We start from the raw sequence: 22,172 nt of genomic DNA on the forward strand, positions 1-22,172 counted from the left end.
AAATCTTCTGCTCCGTAGGCAGACGCGTTATCCATTTTGCCACAAGCCCGTTAGAGGTTGATCAAAATGCTATTGAAGCATTGAAATACTATAAATTTCCCTTCCGTTATACTCTAATGATAATCTTTAAATGGTAATACCGAGCTTGCCAGGACTCGAACCTGGAATTTTCTGCTTCGAAGGCAGACGCGTTATCCATTGCGCCACAAGCCCGTTAGAGCTTGATCAAAATGATATTGAAGCATTGCGATATTATAAATTTCCCTTCCGTTTTACTCCAATAATCATCTTTAAATGTTAATACCGAGCTTGCCAGGACTCGAACCTGGAATCTTATGCTCCGTAGGCAGATGCGTTACCCATTGCGCCACAACCCGTTAGAGGTTGATCAAAATGATATTGAAGCATTGCAATACTATAAATCTCCCTTCCGTTATACTCTAATAATCATCTTTAAATGTTAATACCGAGCTTGTCAGGACTCGAACCTGGAATCTTATGCTCCGTAGGCAGATGCGTTACCCATTGCGCCACAACCCGTTAGAGGTTGATCAAAATGATATTGAAGCATTGCAATACTATAAATTTCCCTTCCGTTATACTCTAATAATCATCTTTAAATGTTAATACCAAGCTTGCCAGGACTCGAACCTGGAATCTTCTGCTTCGAAGGCAGACGCGTTATCCAATACGCCACAAGCCCTTGCTTCGCATTATAAATAAATTTCCCGACATTGTATTTATGCATTCTTTATGACGCATAAAAGATCTTTTACGAAAATAAACAAAGAGCTTGCCAGGATTCGAACCTGGAATCTTCTGCTCCGTAGACAGACGCGTTATCCGTTGCGCCACAAGCCAATAGAGCTTGATCAAAATGATATTGAACCATTGAAATATTATAAATTTCCCTTCCGTTATACTCTAATGATAATCTTTAAATGGTAATACCGAGCTTGCCAGGACTGGAACCTGGAATTTTCTGTTTCGAAGGCAGACACGTTATCCATTACGCCACAAGCCCGTGCTTCGCATTATAAATAAAATTTCCAGACATTGTATTTATGCATTCTTTATGACGCATAAAATATCTTTTACGAAAATAAACAAAGAGCTCCCCAGGACTAGAACCTGGAATCTTCTGCTCCGTAGGCAGACGCGTTATCCATTGCGCTACAAGCCCGTTAGAGGTTGATCAAAATGATATTGAAGCATTGAAATATTATAAATTTCCCTTCCGTTATACTCTAATAATCATCTTTTACCGAGCTTGCCAGGACTCGAACCTGGAATTTTCTGCTTCGAAGGCAGACGCGTTATCCATTACGCCACAGGCCCTTGCTACGTATTATAAATAAAATTTCCAGACATTGTATTTATGCATTCTTTATGATGCATAAAAGATATTTAACGAAAATAAACAACGAGCTTGCCAGGACTCGAACCTGAAATCTTCTGCTCCGTAGGCAGACGCGTTATACATTGCGCCACAAGCCCGTTAGATGTTGATCAAAATGATATTGAAGCATTGAAATATTTTAAATTTCCCTTCAGTTATACTCTAATGATCATCTTTAAACGGTATTACCGAACATGCCAGGACTCGAACCTGGAATCTTCTGCTTCGAAGGCAGACGCGTTATCCATTACGCCACAAGCCCTTGCTTCGCATTATAACTAAATTTCCAGACATTGTATTTATGCATTCTTTATGACGCATAAAAGATCTTTTACGAAAATAAACAAAGAGCTTGCCAGGACTCGAACCTGGAATCTTCTGCTCCGTAGGCAGACGCGTTATCCGTTGCGCCACAAGCCCGCTAGAGGTTGATCAAAAATGATATTGAAGCATTGAAATATTATAAAATTCCCTTCCGTTATACTCTAATGATCATCTTTAAATGGTAATACCGAGCTTGCCAGGACTCGAACCTGGAATTTTCTGCTTCGAAGACAGACGCGTTATCCATTACGCCACAAGCCCGTGCTTCGCATTTTAAATAAAACTACAAACTTATTTACCTAGATATGGAATGATTTCTCTTTTTTGAAGTAAAATTTATGAAATATTGAAGCAGTATTCCAAGCACAGCGAATATACAGTAAAGCAGACGACATTTTACATCCAATAAGAATAAATGTCGGACACATGGAAATCAGTGAATGGGGAAAAGAACAGGAAATGAAGTCTACGCTTCAGCTGTTTACCGTTTTTTCTGATAGCAACATTTACAACTGGTTTGCAGTGTAAACACTATCGTCTCGTCTCACCTCAACAATATTCTTAGTTTGCCAACATGAATGTTAAAGTTAAATAACACCAAAGCTTAATTGTAGCTAGACGCACTAATAGTCAATGCGCACCATAAAGAGAATACAAGTTGGGAAAACCAAAATATTACCTCTCCGAGTCAAGAGGTGAACTACTTCAAAACTTAATTAATTATGGAATTATTTCTCTTTTTTATGTTAAAATTTACGAATTATCAAAGCAGTATTGAAGGCCAAGCTCATATACAGTAAAGCAGACGACATTTTTCATCCAAGTAGGATATGCCTTAGCTTTATTTTCTATTCTCTAAAGCAAGGTTTATGCCATCTACAGTTGTAGTTAATAATGACTTCAATGCGAGGGCTTTTTAACCCTGGAGTCGCGTTGTCTCATGACCTTTTGGACGGCTCCAGATTACCTAGCTCTGGCTCCCTGGCTTTAAGCATGCATGGGCCTACGTGTCTATACAGTTTTCTATAGTCTTTTCGAATCGCAGCAATGGAAAAGAACAGCGCATTTGCGTGAATTTTAATTTATATTTATTAATATTCATATTTTTTTTCCTATTAGTTTAGCAAACTGATCCTCATAAATAGCGCTCAACGCTAAACCACGTAACAAAGTCAAATTATCAACATCAATAATTAAGTAACAAAGTCATAAATTCTCAACATCAGTAATTAAGTAACAAAGTAACAGAGTGATAAATTCTCAACATCAATAATTAAGTAACAGAGTGATAAATTCTCAACATCAATAATTAAGTAACAGAGTGATAAATTCTCAACATCAATAATTAAGTAACAGAGTGATAAATTCTCAACATCAATAATTAAGTAACAGAGTGATAAATTCTCAACATCAATAATTAAGTAACAGAGTGATAAATTCTCAACATCAATAATTAAGTAACAGAGTGATAAATTCTCAACATCAATAATGAAGTAACAGAGTCATAAATTCTCAACATCAATAATTAAGTAACAGAGTCATAAATTCTCAACATCAATAATTAAGAAACAGAGTCATAAATTCACAACATCAGTAATTAAGTAACAGAGTCATAAATTCTCAACATCAGTAATTAAGTAACAAAGTCATATTTTTTAGTATTAATAATTAAATAAGTAAGACAAATTTCCAACATCGAAAATTATATAACTAAGTTGTAATTACGTAACTAAAACGCATATTTTAAAGAAACCAATAATAAAGTTTGTTTATTATAAAGCCCTGATAATTGTTGCTGTCTGATAAGTACTGTTCTCTAGTGTGAGTGTTGGGCTTGAAATAATTACGAATTTCTGACCCTGCATTAACGGATTAAAGATACTGTCATATCGTATAAGGGAGTCACAAGTAATTTACTGCAAAAGTCGATGTATCATGGAAATATTCCAGAATTGACACACATTCATGAAGACAAAATACCTAGCAGATTTTACAATTACACCAATGTTGCTTCTATTTGATAATTATGTGTTCGAAAATCTGACAATTTCCCTTCAAGAAAGCAAATCGTTTGGGAAATGGAAGTTAACGTTACTTTGCTCTACACATCCAGTGACTTTGCCCGAAGCTCAGTTTTCCACCAAGACTTACTAAACGGGATCGTTTGGGAAATGGCAGCGAACGTCACATCATGCCACACATCCAGTGACTTTGCCCGAAGCTCAGTTTTCCACCAAGACTTACTAAACGGGATCGTTTGGGAAATGGCAGCGAACGTCACATCATGCCACACATCCAGTGACTTTGCCCGAAGCTCAGTTTTCCACCAAGACTTACTAAACGGGATCGTTTGGGAAATGGCAGCGAACGTCACATCATGCCACACATCCAGTGACTTTGCCCGAAGCTCAGTTTTCCACCAAGACTTACTAAACGGGATCGTTTGGGAAATGGCAGCGAACGTCACATCATGCCACACATCCAGTGACTTTGCCCGAAGTTCAGTTTTCCACCAAGACTTACTAAACGGGATCGTTTGGGAAATGGCAGCGAACGTCACATCATGCCACACATCCAGTGACTTTGCCCGAAGCTCAGTTTTCCACCAAGACTTACTAAACGGGATCGTTTGGGAAATGGCAGCGAACGTCACATCATGCCACACATCCAGTGACTTTGCCCGAAGCTCAGTTTTCCACCAAGACTTACTAAACGGGATCGTTTGGGAAATGGCAGCGAACGTCACATCATGCCACACATCCAGTGACTTTGCCCGAAGTTCAGTTTTCCACCAAGACTTACTAAACGGGATCGTTTGGGAAATGGCAGCGAACGTCACATCATGCCACACATCCAGTGACTTTGCCCGAAGTTCAGTTTTCCACCAAGACTTACTAAACGGGATCGTTTGGGAAATGGCAGCGAACGTCACATCATGCCACACATCCAGTGACTTTGCCCGAAGCTCAGTTTTCCACCAAGACTTACTAAACGGGATCGTTTGGGAAATGGCAGCGAACGTTTTTTTGGAGCAGGTTTTCATTTCAGTTTGCGCAAACGAGCTTCTTAAATATATGTGAAGAACAAGAAACTATGTTACTTGCGTCATTCGAACTCTCCCGCGAGTCGAATGCCTCAACATTGTAAACACATTGACTAAAGCAGTAAGAAATGTGACAACTAAACGCAATTTGTCTTTTTTTTAATCGTTTAACCCTTGATCAGAAATTCTCAATTATTACAAAATCTTGACATATACATACACCTAGACAACAGAACTTGATAGACAACAACAACGTTAAATGATACAGGACTCAAAGTAGGTATCGCCAGGAAACCCAAAAACGGACCTGAAACATTTTAATAGCAAATTTACATTAACACTCCCCTCCCCCTCCCCAAATCAAAAAGTAACAATCGGGAGAGTTCTCCCCCTTAATTACGTAACGAACAGAATTGACCCTTTTGTATACTAGAATTTGGCTTCATTAAATCTCGTCTATTTCCCTCTAAATAATGTGAACATAATGGAAATTGTATTAGTAAAATTTAATGGAAATATATTCATTAATGAAACCCAACGTACATAGAAATAGAAACAAAAAGTACACTTCGTTGAAACTTGCTCGTGCCATGTAATATGCGGAGTCCTCCTTTATCTCAGAATAGTGTTGACCCCCTCTGCACAGGGAACAAGCCGTGAATAGGCTCATAAAGTAGCAGATGCTAGCTCTAGTACCAAAAATGAACGTTAGGATAGCCAGCATCATCTACTACTTTCTATAATTTTCCTGATTGGTTAGTTCATGTAATCGGTTAAGCGGATTGCAGTTTGCTTCTCAGTTTACATGTAGTCTACAGTCAATGGAAGGGAATTGTTAATGAAGTGTACTTTTTGTTTATATCTATACACTTTTGATGAAACCCTGTTCTTCTAACGTAATTTGTGAGCAGGCCCAATGAGATTTAGTTATTCCACACAGGAATATTTTAAACTGAATTTACACCTATTGCGTTATTCCACACAGGAATATTGAAATTTGTATTCACACAGTTTTCCTTATTCCGCACATCAGTTTTGAATCCACTAAGAGTAAAATCCCCAATTATTACAAAATCCTGATATTTACATATATCTAGACAACAGATCTTGATAGACTACAACGTTCATTGATACAGTGTTCTCCCGTAACAGACCACTTCATTATTGACATGGGTAAAGAGAACTTAACCGGGCGTAAGGGTGCGTCAAGAAGCACCACTAGAGGCATTGCGAGTTAGCTAGCCTCCCGCGTGTAGTTAACTCGGTCTCCATCAGACGTTGCCACTTGGCAAGTCGGAAGGAACCCTCCGCCCCTGCGCGTTGGTTTCTCTACAAGCAATTAAAGGAATGGTCTATAACGTAACAATCACTTCTGAACCCTAATGTTTAATTGCAATCTTACATTACATCTCCCCCTCGGAACAAAAGGAATAATCGAGAACTCTCCCTTAATTACGTAACAAACTGTTTCGACCTCTTGTATGCTAGAATATATACTAACATTTTGATACTCGTCCATTTTTCCTCTATTTCATGAGAACATAGTGGAAGTTGTACTAGTAATCCTCAATGGGAATGTCTTTCATCATAAATTTTGACTATCTTTAATTATGCTATTAGGTTTTTGTGTCAAAATATAATTTGTTACGTAAAATTTCCCATGACCTTCCCACCTCCCAAGGTAACAATTAGCAACATTGATTCAAACCCCCTCCAACCCTGTTATTGTTAAATAATTTGTGAACGGCCCCAAAGCCCCAATAAGATATTGTTATTCCACACAGGAATATTGCAATTTGAATTCACACAGAATTCTTTACTCCACACAGCAATATTGCAATCTGAATTCACACATAATACTTCATTCCGTACAGGAATACTGCAATTTGAATTCACGCAGAATTCTTTATTCCACACAGCAATATTGCAATCTGAATTCACACATAATACTTCATTCCGTACAGGAATACTGCAATTTGAATTCACGCAGAATTCTTTATTCCACACAGGAATGCAAGCCATTTAGCAAGTTGGCAAATGGAACCCCAGAGTTAAAGGGCGTTTTTGCAAGCCATTAAGCAAGTTAGCTAATGGAACCCCAGAGTTAAAGGGCGTTTTTGCAAGCCATTAAGCAAGTTAGCTAATGGAACCCCAGAGTTAAAGGGCGTTTTTGCAAGCCATTAAGCAAGTTAGCTAATGGAACACCAGAGTTAAAGGGCGTTTTGCAAGCCATTTAGCAAGTTAGCTAATGGAACCCCAGAGTTAAAGGGCGTTTTGCAAGCCATTTAGCAAGTTAGCTAATGGAACCCCAGAGTTAAAGGGCGTTTTGCAAGCCATTTAGCAAGTTAGCAAATGGAACCCCAGAGTTAAAGGGCGTTTTGCAAGCCATTTAGCAAGTTAGCTAATGGAACCCCAGAGTTAAAGGGCGTTTTGGAAAGCCATGTACGTAGTTTTATACAGACATGACTTGTAATAGAGTAGTGGCGGTAGAGAGGAAAGTAGACTATGTATTCCCCCCTTTGGTCGCGCTCTTGTAAGAGAAGAAACTGTAAGCGCCCAGTAGGCGGACTAAGAGATAGAAGGGTATGACGTTTCATCTTACCTTACCGCCACCGCTCTATTAAATAATTACAGGCTAAGACCCTCCCGGGTAAGCCAAGTAGATAAAGCCACCCTCTCCACCCACTTTTATCTACTACTGGTTTTACTATGAATAGTCGCTTGATAAATATATCTTTAGACACAAAGATTTGCCAGCTTTAAAATTCTTTTTTTTTTCGACAAAACATATTTCTTTGTGATAAGAATAATAGTTTTCTATATAAAAGGCTTCGTATCGGTCTATAAAGCTCTGTTTTCAAAACATAAATATAATTAGCAATGATAATCTGTTGAGTATTTTCACTTGAGACGAGGTAACAATGCTAGGAATTCCATCAACTATTAATTAACAAAGCTATTACAGCTAGGACAACAGACACCCCTATTACTTTTTAACAAAACATATTCCTTTATGATACGAGTAGTAAGTTTCTCTGTAACAGGCCTCGAATCTGTCTCGGAATAGTTTGTTTCCGAACGCTAAATCTAACTGGCAATGATAGTCTGTTGAAACTTTCTCTTCAAGGCCAGGCATAAGTGTCATATCAAAGGAATCAAAGAACATCTTCAGTGCCGTTTTACTTTTTAAAAAATTTATATTAAAATCTCCCACAACAACTGTTGGAACAGAGGCATCATATCTAATATCGAATAAAGGATTAAAATCCTCAAACACTAATTTCAAACTCGCTCCGGGCGATTTGTATAACAACACAACACTAATCGGTTCATTTTCAATGGAAACATCTAACCAACAGCGTTCCACATGCGAATTTCTGAAAGGTCTATCGCTTCGCAAAACCCTATTTTCCAAATCGCTAACTACATTTTCAGGTGTATCTTTAAAATAAATAGAAGAACCAAACGCAATTCTACGTGCGGTTCTTGGCAGATAAATACCACCCACTTCACTAAAGGATGGCACATGAAACTCATCATTTTCTTTCTTCCACGTTTCAACAAAGCATAATAACTGGGCATTTCTTATTACGGTGTCTGCTAAAATATCTTCCAAATGTGCGTTTAAGGACTGCACATTATGAACATAAATGTAAACTTGTTCGTTCAAGAACGGTAATACAATACTCTTCGTATCTCGCAATCTTTGAAGTTCCAATTCTACTTGATTGTTTTTGGGAGCATTTGGAACTTGAAATTTACCCTCAATATACAAACCGGAGGCGTTTCTTGCCCTACTACAAGCAATATATAAGTGAGTTCTTTCTAATTTCTTTCTGGGATTACAATGCACTACTACGGACGAGTATGTATCGCCTTGACTCTTGTGTATCGTAATAGCCTCGGAAATGACCAAAGGAAACTGTCTCCTAGAGACTGAAACATTATTTTGCCTCCATTTTCTACTAAATGCCTTCATAACTTTTTCGACAGGAGTCCAAGTCCTGTTATAGTTATTCTGCTCGTATAATCCAAGACACTTTTGTCTCAACAACTTCCCAACATTAGCATCAGCAAACTCAATCCAAACTCTGAACGGAATTTGTTCCCCGAGCCTATTAGTACCGTACTCTATCTTTCTTAACCAACCTGTCGCACCATTCGTAAGTCCATCAGACGTATCTACATTGTTAGTCATCATATATCTCGCACCACAAGCGAGTGTTAGTTCTTTAGGGAGACCATACGTATCAGACGTTGCTAACGTTTGAATTTGGGAAAGAATGTTACTTTTAACTTCGCTACTAAGATCGCCATTTACAACATCTACTGAAAATGAAATACACTTTTCCGTACTCATTTTTAATAGAGTCTCTTGGTTAAATTGGTTGACTTCAACGTTAGTAGGGAAAAGATGTATCCCTTCTTTTGGCGGTACACGCTCTCTGTTTAATTCTAAACTTACGAATAAGTCTATATCATCCTGATTCATAGTTCCCACAGACATTCTATTCAAAGCTTCCGCAAACCTCTTATCATCTTTTTGCCTCATAATTTCTTCAAGCTCACTAAATTGGAATTCCTCCCATATTGGGTTACCAATTAAAGACGCATATGGATTGTCACTATCACTTTGACTTTGAAAAGCGAAATGATCCCGGACGGGTCTAAGTTGGTTAAAATCTCCAACTAAAAGTACAGACACACCACCAAAATAATCTGGGCAACCCATTATCTCTTGCATTCTCGAGTTCACTCGGTTAAAAACCTTCGCACCAACCATTGATATTTCGTCAATAATTAACAATTTCACTTGACCATACATCAACCTACAATTGTGAAGAGTTTCACTTTCTAATCTGGAAATGCTTCCGGCAAATTGACTAACGGGTAGACAAAAGGTACTATGCAAAGTCGCACCACCTATATTAAAGGCAGCCTTGCCCGTAGGTGCGCATCGCAGAACTTTAACCTCCGAGGGATTAGACCCTGGTTGCTTATTGTAAAATCTAGTAACAGATTCAAATATGGCACTTATCAAAACGCTTTTTCCAACACCAGCGCCTCCTGTAACAAATAGCCGTAAAGGCGTTTCTTTGCACTTTAAATGGTGTAGAACTTCATAAAATATTTCTTTCTGTTTCAAATTTAGCTTTCTAACAAGAGCATTGTATTCTGAATCATTAACTAACGTGACTGATGGAGCAACAGTTTTTTCCGCATTACCATCAAGAATATCTCTGTTAACATTTCCTATTGCCTCTTCCACTGTATTAATTAGAAATTCAGAATCTTCAACAATTAAAGACCTATCTATTTCATTTTGATGTTCCAATTCAGGTTGGATATTAGTAAGATCAGCTTCAATCGCTTCACTTTCCAAATCTCTCACAGCCTGTTCAATAGCTGCTTCGTCAATTTCATTATGAAATTCTTTTCTAGATTCCGTTATAGTCTCAAGTCTAAGCTCATACTCAGATTTCACATCCTTTGTCAAAATATCTCTACTCTCATCACGCCAAGGCGAGAATAACATGACTTGTTCACGATAAAACTGCTCAGGATCTTTCACTAAATTGAATCTACGATACCGTATAATTTTACAATGACCACGTTTTCTAATGAACCCTGAATCATTTTTCAGTTTTAACCATTTAGCACATTGAACTTCATCGTTCTCACCGTCATCAATATGACTTTGAGTTTTCGAATCTCTTCGACTTTTGGAAAATTCATACCAAGCCGCAAATTGAGCTAACGTCACTGCCTCTAAATCATCTGGCCTTTGAACATAGTGGTCTAACATTCCAGAAGCGAAAACATCCATACTATCTTTGGACAATTGTTCAAGCTCAACTTTGCTTTTGAGAATATGAACACGATTTTCGGGCACATTTGTATTAACATAAATGCAAGCTTGACTACACCTGGAGACTGGAATTTGTAAAGCACTATAAGCCGCTTCCTGCGCGCTTACCTCGTGCGCGTTCAAAAACTGATTAGCTATCACCTTCAACTTTTGCTTCACCGTGCATTTATCTGACTGCGCTCGTTTAGCCGCTTCACGCAGAAGCATTGACATACCACGCTGAGATTTCCCTATATAAGACACGATATACATAACCAGAGCGTAAGGATCAAGAACAAACTGAATGTCCATATTCGCTTGCCAGAGGCGCAAAGTGCACGGGTTGTACGGATTAACCCTAGTATCTTTAGGGTGTCTTTTCAATAAAACCACTTTTCTTTTTAGGTCATACGTAATAGCTCTAATATAATCATCTTCAGTTATACGCAACTTTTCCAACAACTCCTCAAAACTATCTACCCACAATTCTTTTTCTTTCGATTGCAAAAGCTCACGCAATTTCTTGGAATTGTTCTTACACTTAAGTTCTTCGTCAAGACTACCCGGTTCTCTTAAACTCGGATCATAAATAACAGTTCTAGGCATGGGAGGAAATGGAATTCCAAAACGACAAACTGAACTATTATTAACCTTCTTCCTACACGTTGTTGTGTGTTTATGCATTTGCATTGACGTTAACAAATCCCCATTATCATCGTTCAATTTACCAGCGCAAGAAATAACTTTATCAATATATTCCTCTACCTCTTTAACATTTGACAAGTCACCTTTAAGCTTCGGCGCATCTTTAATCCAAATCAACCCATGTTGAAGAGGAGAGCCTCTTTGCTGTATTTCAACCCTGAAGTAATAATCTTCAATAACACCAAGAGGGCCTAGCTTTTGTAGAGCTTTAAGAAGAGCCCGAAAACGGTGGTCAAAATATCTAGCACAAGTAACAGGATCATCCTGAATCAACTTTGCCTTTTCCGAAAAACTTAAATTGCCAATATCATCATTCGCTAAGCGATCCTGACCCGAAGTCATCCTCAATATGTTCAAAAGCTCAGGCCATTTGCCTTCCGCAGCTGAAAACGTTATAAAAAAGTAGCCGTACCAAGCAGCCTAATCATAGCCATCAACTCTTTCTGCCTATGCTGCCAATATGATGGCGAGGACTGCAAATTTCCTAATACTCTAATACGATCATCCTGCTTAACAATTGAATCGAGTGCACCAGCAGACGATAAAAACCCAGCAGTGTAGTTTGAGCCATCTTTTCTCATACAAACTTGTATGGAATAACTTTCCAACTTAACAAAAGTGTAAAACAATTTAGACGGATTTTTAGCACAACGCCTATCAACATTACGAAGCTCCCACTTAGCCATGTCCCCAAAACTAACTTTAACCTTAAGGTCTCTCTTTTGACCCACATAAATACTGGGGAATGACAATTCCTCCGCGTCCTCATCATAGAGTAAAGACATTGGCGTTTGACCTTCACCAGGAGCAAACTTAACATGCATGGGATTAGTTGGTAAGAAATCAGACAATGACACTAACAACGTGTCTTGATTCCCAACTGGGAATGAATTAACTTCGTTAGATTCATTCCAAATTTCATCGCTATCACTCTCATTCTCTACATTCATTGACTCTAGTGGGTTTTCACTTAAAGCATCACCATGGTTTAACTGACGGTCATTTTCGTCAACAATAAATTCAAGTTCTTCTGGAATTGGATCCAATATATCGACTCTTACAGATATTCCATGCTTAATATACAACAATGTTTTCACCAAAACCTTAAGAGCTTCGTGCATTTTTTTAGGCCTAACAGTTTCATACAAATATGGTGTGGTATATTGCATTCTCTTCATAAACTAAATTTGAATAGTATCTGTTTCACGAGGTAACCGTGGTAACACTGACACAGTAGACTCTACATTTATAGGAACGTGGACCACGTTTCCCTTAATCCCCCTTTGTTGATCACAACCCAACCTTCTTATTTGCTTAAAAGGTATTCGTGGTGAAATCATCCTTTCCTCCAAATTAGACAAATTAAATAGTTCTGTCGGAACTTCAGGAAATTCAAATCCATTTTCTCTGGAAAACTTGGGGATTTCGTTCTTCTTGACAGCTTTATTACAAGCACTATATAACAAGTTGGGAAAACCAAAATATTACCTCTCCGAGTCAAGAGGTCTACTACTACAAACTTATTTACCTAGATATGGAATTATTTCTCTTTTTTGAAGTAAAAATTTACGAAATATTGAAGCAGTATTCCAAGCATAGCGAATAATACAGTATAGCAGACGACATTTTACATCCAATAAGGATAAATCTTGGACACATGGAAATCAGTCAATGGGGAAAAGATCAGGAAATGAAGTCTACGCTTCAGCTGTTTACCGTATATTCTGATAGCTACATTCACAACTGGTTTGCAGTGTAAACACTATCGTCTCGTCTCACCCAAAGAAAATATACGCTCCGGGAATGGAAGCTATGTCTCGGGGTTGGGTTGACCAAGGAACTTCCGGTCTATGCAATTTCAATGTAGCCGGAAATACCTCGGTCAACCGAGCCTGCCTTTGGAGCGTACTAGGAGGGGAGAGACAAAAATTTACACTAGAGGAAGCTACACTTTCCATTCCTGGGGCGTGTATCTTCTTTGTCTCACCTCAACAATATTCTTAGTTTGCCAACATGAATGTTAACGTTAAATAACACCAAAGCTAAATTGTAGCTAGACGCACTGATAGTCAATGCGCACCATAAAGAGAATAAATGGTCTGTAGCTACTACCCGTTTACCATTAGCCCTTTTACTATTCTAATTGCCACCATGATCTTTTCTTCTATTATAAAATCTTAACCTGATTATTTAACAGTGTATTTAACTTTCGGCTCACTCTGAACCGTTGATGTCTCTTCATTTCAGACACGAAAATCAAAGCCCAAAGTTTACTTCACCTCAGGCCTCAATTATTTACTCTTTGTTTCACTAAGCCTATTGCGGATGATACTTAATATACCCGCCGGAGTCTAGGTCTTAGTTTTCTTCATGAAATCACTCAACCAAGGATTATTGTATATACAGATGTAGTATAGCTTAAGTAATATATAAACAGCCATTTCAAATAACAATATTAAAAAAATCTTTGGAATATCAAAATGAAACAGAGCTTTAAAGCTACAAAAGTACTAAATGCATCATAATTACGAAAAATACTTCCACATATTCACTTTATATTATGGAAAAAGGGAATATTAAGGTTCTGTATGATTTCTTAACACATCAACACAAGGCTAACTGCTAACACGACGCACTAGTGTAACAATGGACGGACACACACAGACAAAAACATAGACTGCTTTTTAACTCTTTCCGTAATAATTTTGAGTTGAGAAACAAGATTATCTTTAATATTTAAATAAATATAATTATTTTTAATTATTTTAATCTTCAATAATTAACATTAATAATAGTTAAATCGTTTAAAATAAAGTTATACCTATTATCTTCTCAAACTTTGCTAATATTGACGTTTACAGTGAAGGGTACCCCTCTTCCCGCTTTCTTCAAATTTTGGGGTATATATACGATTCGTTTCCATTATAATAGTAAGGAAAAAGCGCAATTGCGAAAACCTTCGGTGGTCGATCCCACCTTAGGGAGGCTAGACGTTTCTCGTAACCCTAGCTGATCGCCGCGTATATCCTAAAACCAAACGATGATAATGGAGTAGAAGCCACGAGACAGATTGGTGTCTATGTGGAATAGACGGAAGACGAGTAGATGGTGGTGTTTAGAAGCCAGAATGTACAGATTGGTGTCCAAGTGGGATGGACAAAGACCAGAAGATGGTGGTGATTAGAAGCCAGTATGGACAGACTGGTGTCCAAGTGGAATGGACGAAGACCAGAAGATGGTGGTGATTAGAAGCCGGTATGTACAGATTGGTGTCCATGTGGAATGGACGAAGATCAAAAGATGATGGTGATTAGAAGCCGGTAAGTACAGACTGGTGTCCGTGTGGAATGGACAAAGACCAGAAGATGGTGGTGTGAGAACTCAAGTAGAGGAGCCATTTCCGTGACTGTGAAAGCAGTTCGGAAATGGCGAACACGTTTGCTCCGATTTGTAAACTGCGAACGCGGTCACGTGGGGTCTGACAGACAGACAGACAGACAGACAGACAGACAGACAGACACACACACACACACAGACACGGTCAGTGCATTACCTCTCCGTGACGTCATCGTCACTCGGAGAGGTAAAAATACGTTGTCACCCAATTCACGACCGTGAATCCCAAGAACTGTCAAAAACACTCTAGACCCAACTAAGCTACCCGATGCTTTAAAAAACGATTTGAACACCCTTCACATGGCCACGTTGGACCTTCTTTTATGCTTTAAAAATACGTCTGCTCTATAAACACAGGATATGTTCTACTTTCTGCCACAGACAATCTATTCCTAGAACGTTCAAGGTTCCTAAACTCCACATTTACACGACTGGCAGCCTTACTCAACTGATTTCTAACACGTTCATCTTCAACGTACTCTGCATCTTGGCGTTTACTAGCCATACCCAACTGATTTCTAACACGTTCAGCTTCAACGTACTCTGCATCTTGGCGTTTACTAGCCTTGCTCAACTGATTTCTAACACGTTCAGCTTCAACGTACTCTGTATCTTGGCGTTTACTAGCCTTGCTCAACTGATTTCTAACACGTTCAGCTTCAACGTACTCTGCATCTTGGCGTTTACTAGCCTTACTCAACTGATTTCTAACACGTTCAGCTTCAACGTACTCTGCATCTTGGCGTTTACTAGCCATACCCAACTGATTTCTAACACGTTCAGCTTCAACGTACTCTGCATCTTGGCGTTTACTAGCCTTGCTCAACTGATTTCTAACACGTTCAGCTTCAACGTACTCTGCATCTTGGCGTTTACTAGCCTTACTCAACTGATTTCTAACACGTTCAGCTTCAACGTACTCTGCATCTTGGCGTTTACTAGCCATACCCAACTGATTTCTAACACGTTCAGCTTCAACGTACTCTGCATCTTGGCGTTTACTAGCCTTACTCAACTGATTTCTAACACGTTCATCTTCAACGTACTCTGCATCTTGGCGTTTACTAGCCATACCCAACTGATTTCTAACACGTTCAGCTTCAACGTACTCTGCATCTTGGCGTTTACTAGCCTTGCTCAACTGATTTCTAACACGTTCAGCTTCAACGTACTCTGCATCTTGGCGTTTACTAGCCTTACTCAACTGATTTCTAACACGTTCAGCTTCAACGTACTCTGCATCTTGGCGTTTACTAGCCATACCCAACTGATTTCTAACACGTTCAGCTTCAACGTACTCTGCATCTTGGCGTTTACTAGCCTTACTCAACTGATTTCTAACACGTTCAGCTTCAACGTACTCTGCATCTTGGCGTTTACTAGCCTTACTCAACTGATTTCTAACACGTTCATCTTCAACGTACTCTGCATCTTGGCGTTTACTAGCCATACCCAACTGATTTCTAACACGTTCAGCTTCAACGTACTCTGCATCTTGGCGTTTACTAGCCTTACTCAACTGATTTCTAACACGTTCAGCTTCAACGTACTCTGCATCTTGGCGTTTACTAGCCTTACTCAACTGATTTCTAACACGTTCAGCTTCCACGTACTCTGCATCTCGGCGTTTACTAGCCTTACTCAACTGATTTCTAACACGTTCAGCTTCAACGTACTCTGCATCTTGGCGTCTACTAGCCATACCCAACTGATTTCTAACACGTTCAGCTTCAACGTACTCTGCATCTTGGCGTTTACTAGCCTTACTCAACTGATTTCTAACACGTTCAGCTTCAACGTACTCTGCATCTTGGCGTTTACCAGCCTTACTCAACTGATTTCTAACACGTTAAGCTTCAACGTACTCTGCATCTTGGCGTTTACCAGCCTTACTCAACTGATTTCTAACACGTTCAGCTTCCACGTACTCTGCATCTCGGCGTTTACTAGCCTTACTCAACTGATTTCTAACACGTTCAGCTTCCACGTACTCTGCATCTTGGCGTTTACTAGCCTTACTAAACTGATTTCTAACACGTTCATCTTCAACGTACTCTGCATCTTGGCGTCTACTAGCCATACCCAACTGATTTCTAACACGTTCAGCTTCAACGTACTCTGCATCTTGGCGTTTACTAGCCTTACCCAACTGATTTCTAACACGTTCAGCTTCAACGTACTCTGCATCTTGGCGTTTACTAGCCTTACCCAACTGCTTTCTTACACGTTCAGCTTCAACGTACTCTGCATCTTGGCGTTTACTAGCCATACCCAACTGATTTCTAACACGTTCAGCTTCAACGTACTCTGCATCTTGGCGTTTACTAGCCTTACTCAACTGGTCCTTTACTCGTTCGCTTGCTCTATACCACTCATCAAGCCTTTTAACTCTCTTGGTAAGTATGCCAACCTGATTTTCCCTTTCACGATAAGCCTCATTCTGCCGCTTTTTCACCATTATCGCGCCTCCTTCATTCTATACTCTTCATTCTGTCTCAAAATTCTCTTTCCTTCTAACGGATAAACATTACCATGAGACGTAGAAGGTACTTGTTCATCGTTCGCTACCATTATAGAACTATCTGAAATATTACTAACTAAATTCATCGCTTCGTCGGCAGTAATTAACGCTACGTTTTCAGCAACTTCACTTGTACTTCCGTCTAATACATTATCCTTCATTCTACTGTGGCCAACTGGCGGCGCAATAGAACCAACAAACAAATTTGGACTAGAAATACTTGAAACCGTACCTTCAACCTTACTACCATCGTGGCCGACTGACGGCCCAATAGAAGTAATGGGCAAACTAATACTAGGACTAGACGTACTAGAACCTGTACATTCAATCTTAGCTTTTATCTGAGCTGCTAAAACTCTTCTCCTTTCATATTCTCTCTTCTTAAACTCAGGGTCTGATCTTCTTGCCCTCATCCTTTCCCGCTCTTTGCGCTTCCGCATTTCATCTTTACTCTCAACATTATCTTCCTCCATTTTACATACAAAAATCTAATACGCACAAAAAGAAGCGGCAAAAACCTGCTGGCTCTTTACAACCGCTTAATTTGACTTAATATCCAACTTCCAAACACAAATATTTACTGGTAGATAAATTGACAACCTACAACAAAGAAAAATTCTCAAGAATGGCTCTCGCAAATTTAAAAGGTCTATTTTCAACTAGGTGGGCGTATCTGATTAGATTTAAAATGTATATTTTTGAAATTTTTGGTCTAAATGTTCTCTACACCTAGATGGTTTTCAGTCAAACAAACAAGGAGCATAAACACAATAGTGGAAGCTTCAGTCTTATTTAAAACATGTAAAACAATTATCATCTCTGCAAATAGCTTACACATGTCTTTTTTACCAATGCCTAACCGTTTGGATTTTTCTAAAGCAATCCCGGCACCAAAAAATATTTTTTGATACAACATAAATATTTTATATTCTTATTAAGAATAAAAACAAGAGGATAAAAAAGGTCTGTCCTCTCGTAATTTTTTAAACTTTTATCATGATTACCCGATATAACAGTAACAAGGAGTATAAACCCATTAGTGGAAGCAGTATTTTTTTTCCGAAACAATCTCGCTAATGTTTATCCTCTCTATTCGCTAAAAACGTATTACTCCTGCGTACAATATTAATTATAAAAAACCGTTTTTACAAACGGAAAAAACCTGATATATACTACATCGTTGTTTTGGGTCGCCACTCACTGTTCTTGTCACGGCTTCTAAGGACAGATATTATTTATTCTAACCGTTTCATATAACACCACCATTTATTAAAGCGGTAACATTGCGTCATGACAATATCACATGTCATGATAGCACCAACTATTAAAGCGGTAATCTTAACACATTTTCTTTACTTTTTATTTCGGTTGACATTTTTTGAAGCTAAAAATAAATAATTTTTACCATAACAACGAAGTTATGGTAAAAATGTCAGCCGAAATAAAAAGTAAAGAAAATGTGTTAAGATTACCGCTTTAATAGTTGGTGCTGTCATGACATGTGATATTAATTGTCATGACGCAATGTTACCGCTTTAATAAATGGTGGTGTTATATGAAACGGTTAGAATAAATAATATATGTCCTTTAGAAGCCGTGACAAGAACAGTGAGTGGCGACCCAAAATCAACGATGTAGTATATATCAGGTTTTTTCCGTTTGTAAAAACGGTTTTTTTTATAATGTGTCCCTTCCATGAAAGGCTTGGTCTTACTGATAATGAAACGAATCGGAGAACGACAGAGATACGTGCATTGTAACTCAAAGAGAATCCAAGTCTCAATAAACGAATCGGAGATACGTCCATTTTATCCTCAGTGCCTTAATTGGAGTTACGAGAATTTTGAACTCGAGTACGTCGTTAAAAGATCCCCCACCATGATAAGAGATAGATAGAGACCACCCTCGAGAATGACCTACGCGACCTATACGCTTGTGGCAGCACAAGGGTTGAAAACGAATTGTCGTTTATTCGCGTGAAGTCGTAAGGTTGCCATTTCTGCACCTCAAAAATACTTACGCTGAGGGGTCCTGTTTGCAACACAACGGTTAAAAATGAATTGGCGTTTATCCGCTTGAAGCCATAGGCCTGCCATTTCTGGCGTCAAAATTATCTACTCTCCCGTTCCAAACATTTGCCCGTAGAAAGGCAGGAAACTCGAACGGCCCGAATAGACAGGCAAGGGTTCATACCATTAAAGAAGGAGCACAATATTATCCATATTTTCATTTCATATAGGGAGCTAACAGTTCTGACCCTGAAACGTCACACCCTTCTATCTCTTACTGGAGTTTCATCCCCCTAACGGTTGGAAACGGTATTCTACGCGCAAAAATGCCAACCAGAGGGGGGGGCTGGGTGACGTCAGACTATCTCTTCCCCCTACCCAGTTGTTAGCTCCCTATACAGAGAAAAAATTATTATGTTTCTGAGAGCAGCTTCCCATTTTGGTTGTTGTTTTGAAAAATATATCGCAATGCACGGGCCTTGATAGATATAGGAGGCAATGAATGAAATATATCACAATGCACGGGCCTTGATATATAGGAGGCAATGAAGGAAATATATCGCATGCACCGGCCTTGGTAGATACAGGAGGCAATGATAATCTCTCTCTTTGCACGAGAGGTTTATCTTTAATATTTAAATAAATATAATTATTTTTAATTATTTTTAATTATTTTAATCTTCAATAATTAACATTAATAATAGTTAAATCGTTTAAAATAAAGTTATACCTATTATCATCTCAAACTTTGCTGATATTGACGTTTAAAGTGAATGGTACCCCTCTTGCCCGCATTTTTCAAATTTTGCGGCATATATACGATTCGTTTCCATTATAATAGTAAGGAAAAAGCGCAATTTCGAAAACCTTTGGTGGCGATCCCACCTTAGGGAGGCTAGACGTTTCTCGTAACCCTAGCTGATCGCCGCGTATATCCTAAAACCAAACGATTATAATGGAGTAGAAGCCAATGATGCAGATTGGTGTCTATGTGGAATATACGGAAGACCAGTGGATGGTGGTGTTAGAAGCCAATGATACAGATTGGTGTCTATGTGGAATAGACGGAAGACCAGTGGATGGGGGTGTTAGAAGCCAGTGTAAGTGGAGACTGGTGTCAATGTGGGATTGACAAAGAGCAGAAGATGGTGGTATCCAAACATGGTCGTGTGAGAACTCAAGTATAGAGTTGCCAACGGAGAGAAATACAAATTTCTGTAATCTGTCAATACGGTCCGGAAATTGGGGCCACGTTTGCTCCGATACGCAAACTGCGAACGCGGTCACGTGGGTGTAACAACGGACAGATAGACAGACACACAGACACGGCCGTTACAGAACCTCCCCTGACTACGTCACACGGAGAGGTAAAAACCGATAGATGCAAATTTAGCTTGTTTAAGGGGGTAGTGATAGTCATCTTGACATCAAGCAGTTCGCCTTGTGTTCATGCGTAAAGAAATCCTACAGAACTTTAATGTTCCCTTTTTCCATAATATAAAGTGAATATGTGGAAATATTTTTCGTAATTACGATGCATTTAGTACTTTTGTAGCTTTAAACCTCTGTTTCATTTTGATATTCCAAGGATATTTTTTATTATTATTTTTTTGAAATGGCTGTTTATATATTACTTAAGCTATACTACACCTGTATATAGAATAATCCTTGCTTTAATGATTGCAAGAAGAAAGTTAAGGCCTAGAATCTTTCGGGTAAATCAAGTATTATAAATAAATATGTAAATAATTGAAACCTGATGTGAAGAAAACTATTTGTTTTGATTTTCGTGTCTGTAATGAAGGGACATTAACTGTTCAGAGTGAGCCAAAAGTTAAATACACGTTTAAATAATCAGATTTAGATTTTATAATAGAAGAAAACATCATGGTAGCAATTAGATCAGTGAAAGGGCTAATCGTAACCGTGTTATAGCTTCGAAGTTTTCATTCTTGTTATGGTGCGGAGTGACTTTCAGTGCGTCTAACCACAAGTCAGCTTTGGTGACATTTTACGTTAATACACATCTAGGCAAATTAAAAATATCGTTGAGGTGAAACGAAACAATGGTGTTTATACTGCGAACCAGTTGTGAATTTAGCTATGAGAACATAGGGTTAACAGCTGAGCCTTTTCAAACACATAAAGGTTATATCACTCCAAAATTAAACACTTCATTTCCTGTTTTAAATTTGACTGTAGTCTTTTTCGTTTAAAATTTAAATCAAAAGGACGCCCAAAAGCCAATCTAACTTCGCTGTTTGTTGTTCCTTCGCAAAGCATTTTCCATTTGATTGCACATTTTAATACAAACAGAGAGTAAAGCCATCAAGACTTGAACAAATAATGTCATAGCTATCTATTCGAAAATAAATGCAAATATTGCTAGGTTCCCATTGTCATTGGTACTGTTTATACTTAGTCCATGAAAACAAACGATCATTCCAACAAATTGTTCACCAAGCTCGAGCAAATGTTGTGTTAATAATAACACGCAAACGGAGTGTGTTAGGACTGATGACTGAAATGAATAACAGTCCATTTTATCACACGGGAAAACCGCAGAGGAGCAAGATTATAGGCGAAGTAATATACCAAGTAAACGCTTCGTAGACTTGGAAGTAGTTCTACTATCTCAAGATGGAACAGTTCATATAATCGATAATTTTGTAATTTCGAGAGCACATATATATTTGCATTGTTCGCGCAAATATTTTGTTGATTAAAAATGGAAAAATATGGCTATCATATTTTCGTAAATGCGAATGCAGAAAAGGCAAGTTGCAAATAGTATAAAATATTTCGGATGCATAATATTCGCTTCAGATAGAGTTAATTTTGCAAAGAGAACGGAAGGAAAAGTCTCCAAATAAGCAGTAACTTTAAGAATATTACTTTTCATTATATTTCTATTAAAGGTAAACCAA

At 38.4% G+C, this 22,172-nt stretch overlaps 6 non-coding genes across 6 annotated transcripts; all 6 read right to left on the reverse strand.

The window, feature by feature from the left end:
- Window positions 1–140: 140 nt before the first annotated feature.
- On the reverse strand, window positions 141–213 carry TRNAR-UCG (transfer RNA arginine (anticodon UCG)). Its single transcript has one exon. It is a non-coding gene; the product is annotated as a tRNA-Arg (tRNA).
- A 417-nt stretch (window positions 214–630) lies between these two features.
- On the reverse strand, window positions 631–703 carry TRNAR-UCG (transfer RNA arginine (anticodon UCG)). Its single transcript has one exon. It is a non-coding gene; the product is annotated as a tRNA-Arg (tRNA).
- Window positions 704–1,265: 562 nt separating this feature from the next.
- TRNAR-UCG (transfer RNA arginine (anticodon UCG)) lies at window positions 1,266–1,338 on the reverse strand. Its single transcript has one exon. It is a non-coding gene; the product is annotated as a tRNA-Arg (tRNA).
- Window positions 1,339–1,588: 250 nt separating this feature from the next.
- TRNAR-UCG (transfer RNA arginine (anticodon UCG)) lies at window positions 1,589–1,661 on the reverse strand. The gene has a single exon. It is a non-coding gene; the product is annotated as a tRNA-Arg (tRNA).
- Window positions 1,662–1,746: 85 nt separating this feature from the next.
- Window positions 1,747–1,819, reverse strand: TRNAR-ACG (transfer RNA arginine (anticodon ACG)). The gene has a single exon. It is a non-coding gene; the product is annotated as a tRNA-Arg (tRNA).
- A 92-nt stretch (window positions 1,820–1,911) lies between these two features.
- Window positions 1,912–1,984, reverse strand: TRNAR-UCG (transfer RNA arginine (anticodon UCG)). Its single transcript has one exon. It is a non-coding gene; the product is annotated as a tRNA-Arg (tRNA).
- Window positions 1,985–22,172: the final 20,188 nt, after the last annotated feature.

Source organism: Phalangium opilio, unplaced genomic scaffold, assembly GCF_054372755.1.
Source record: "Phalangium opilio isolate 3A_F unplaced genomic scaffold, DU_Popi_V2 ptg000061l_1, whole genome shotgun sequence".
Taxonomy (NCBI): domain Eukaryota; kingdom Metazoa; phylum Arthropoda; class Arachnida; order Opiliones; family Phalangiidae; genus Phalangium; species Phalangium opilio.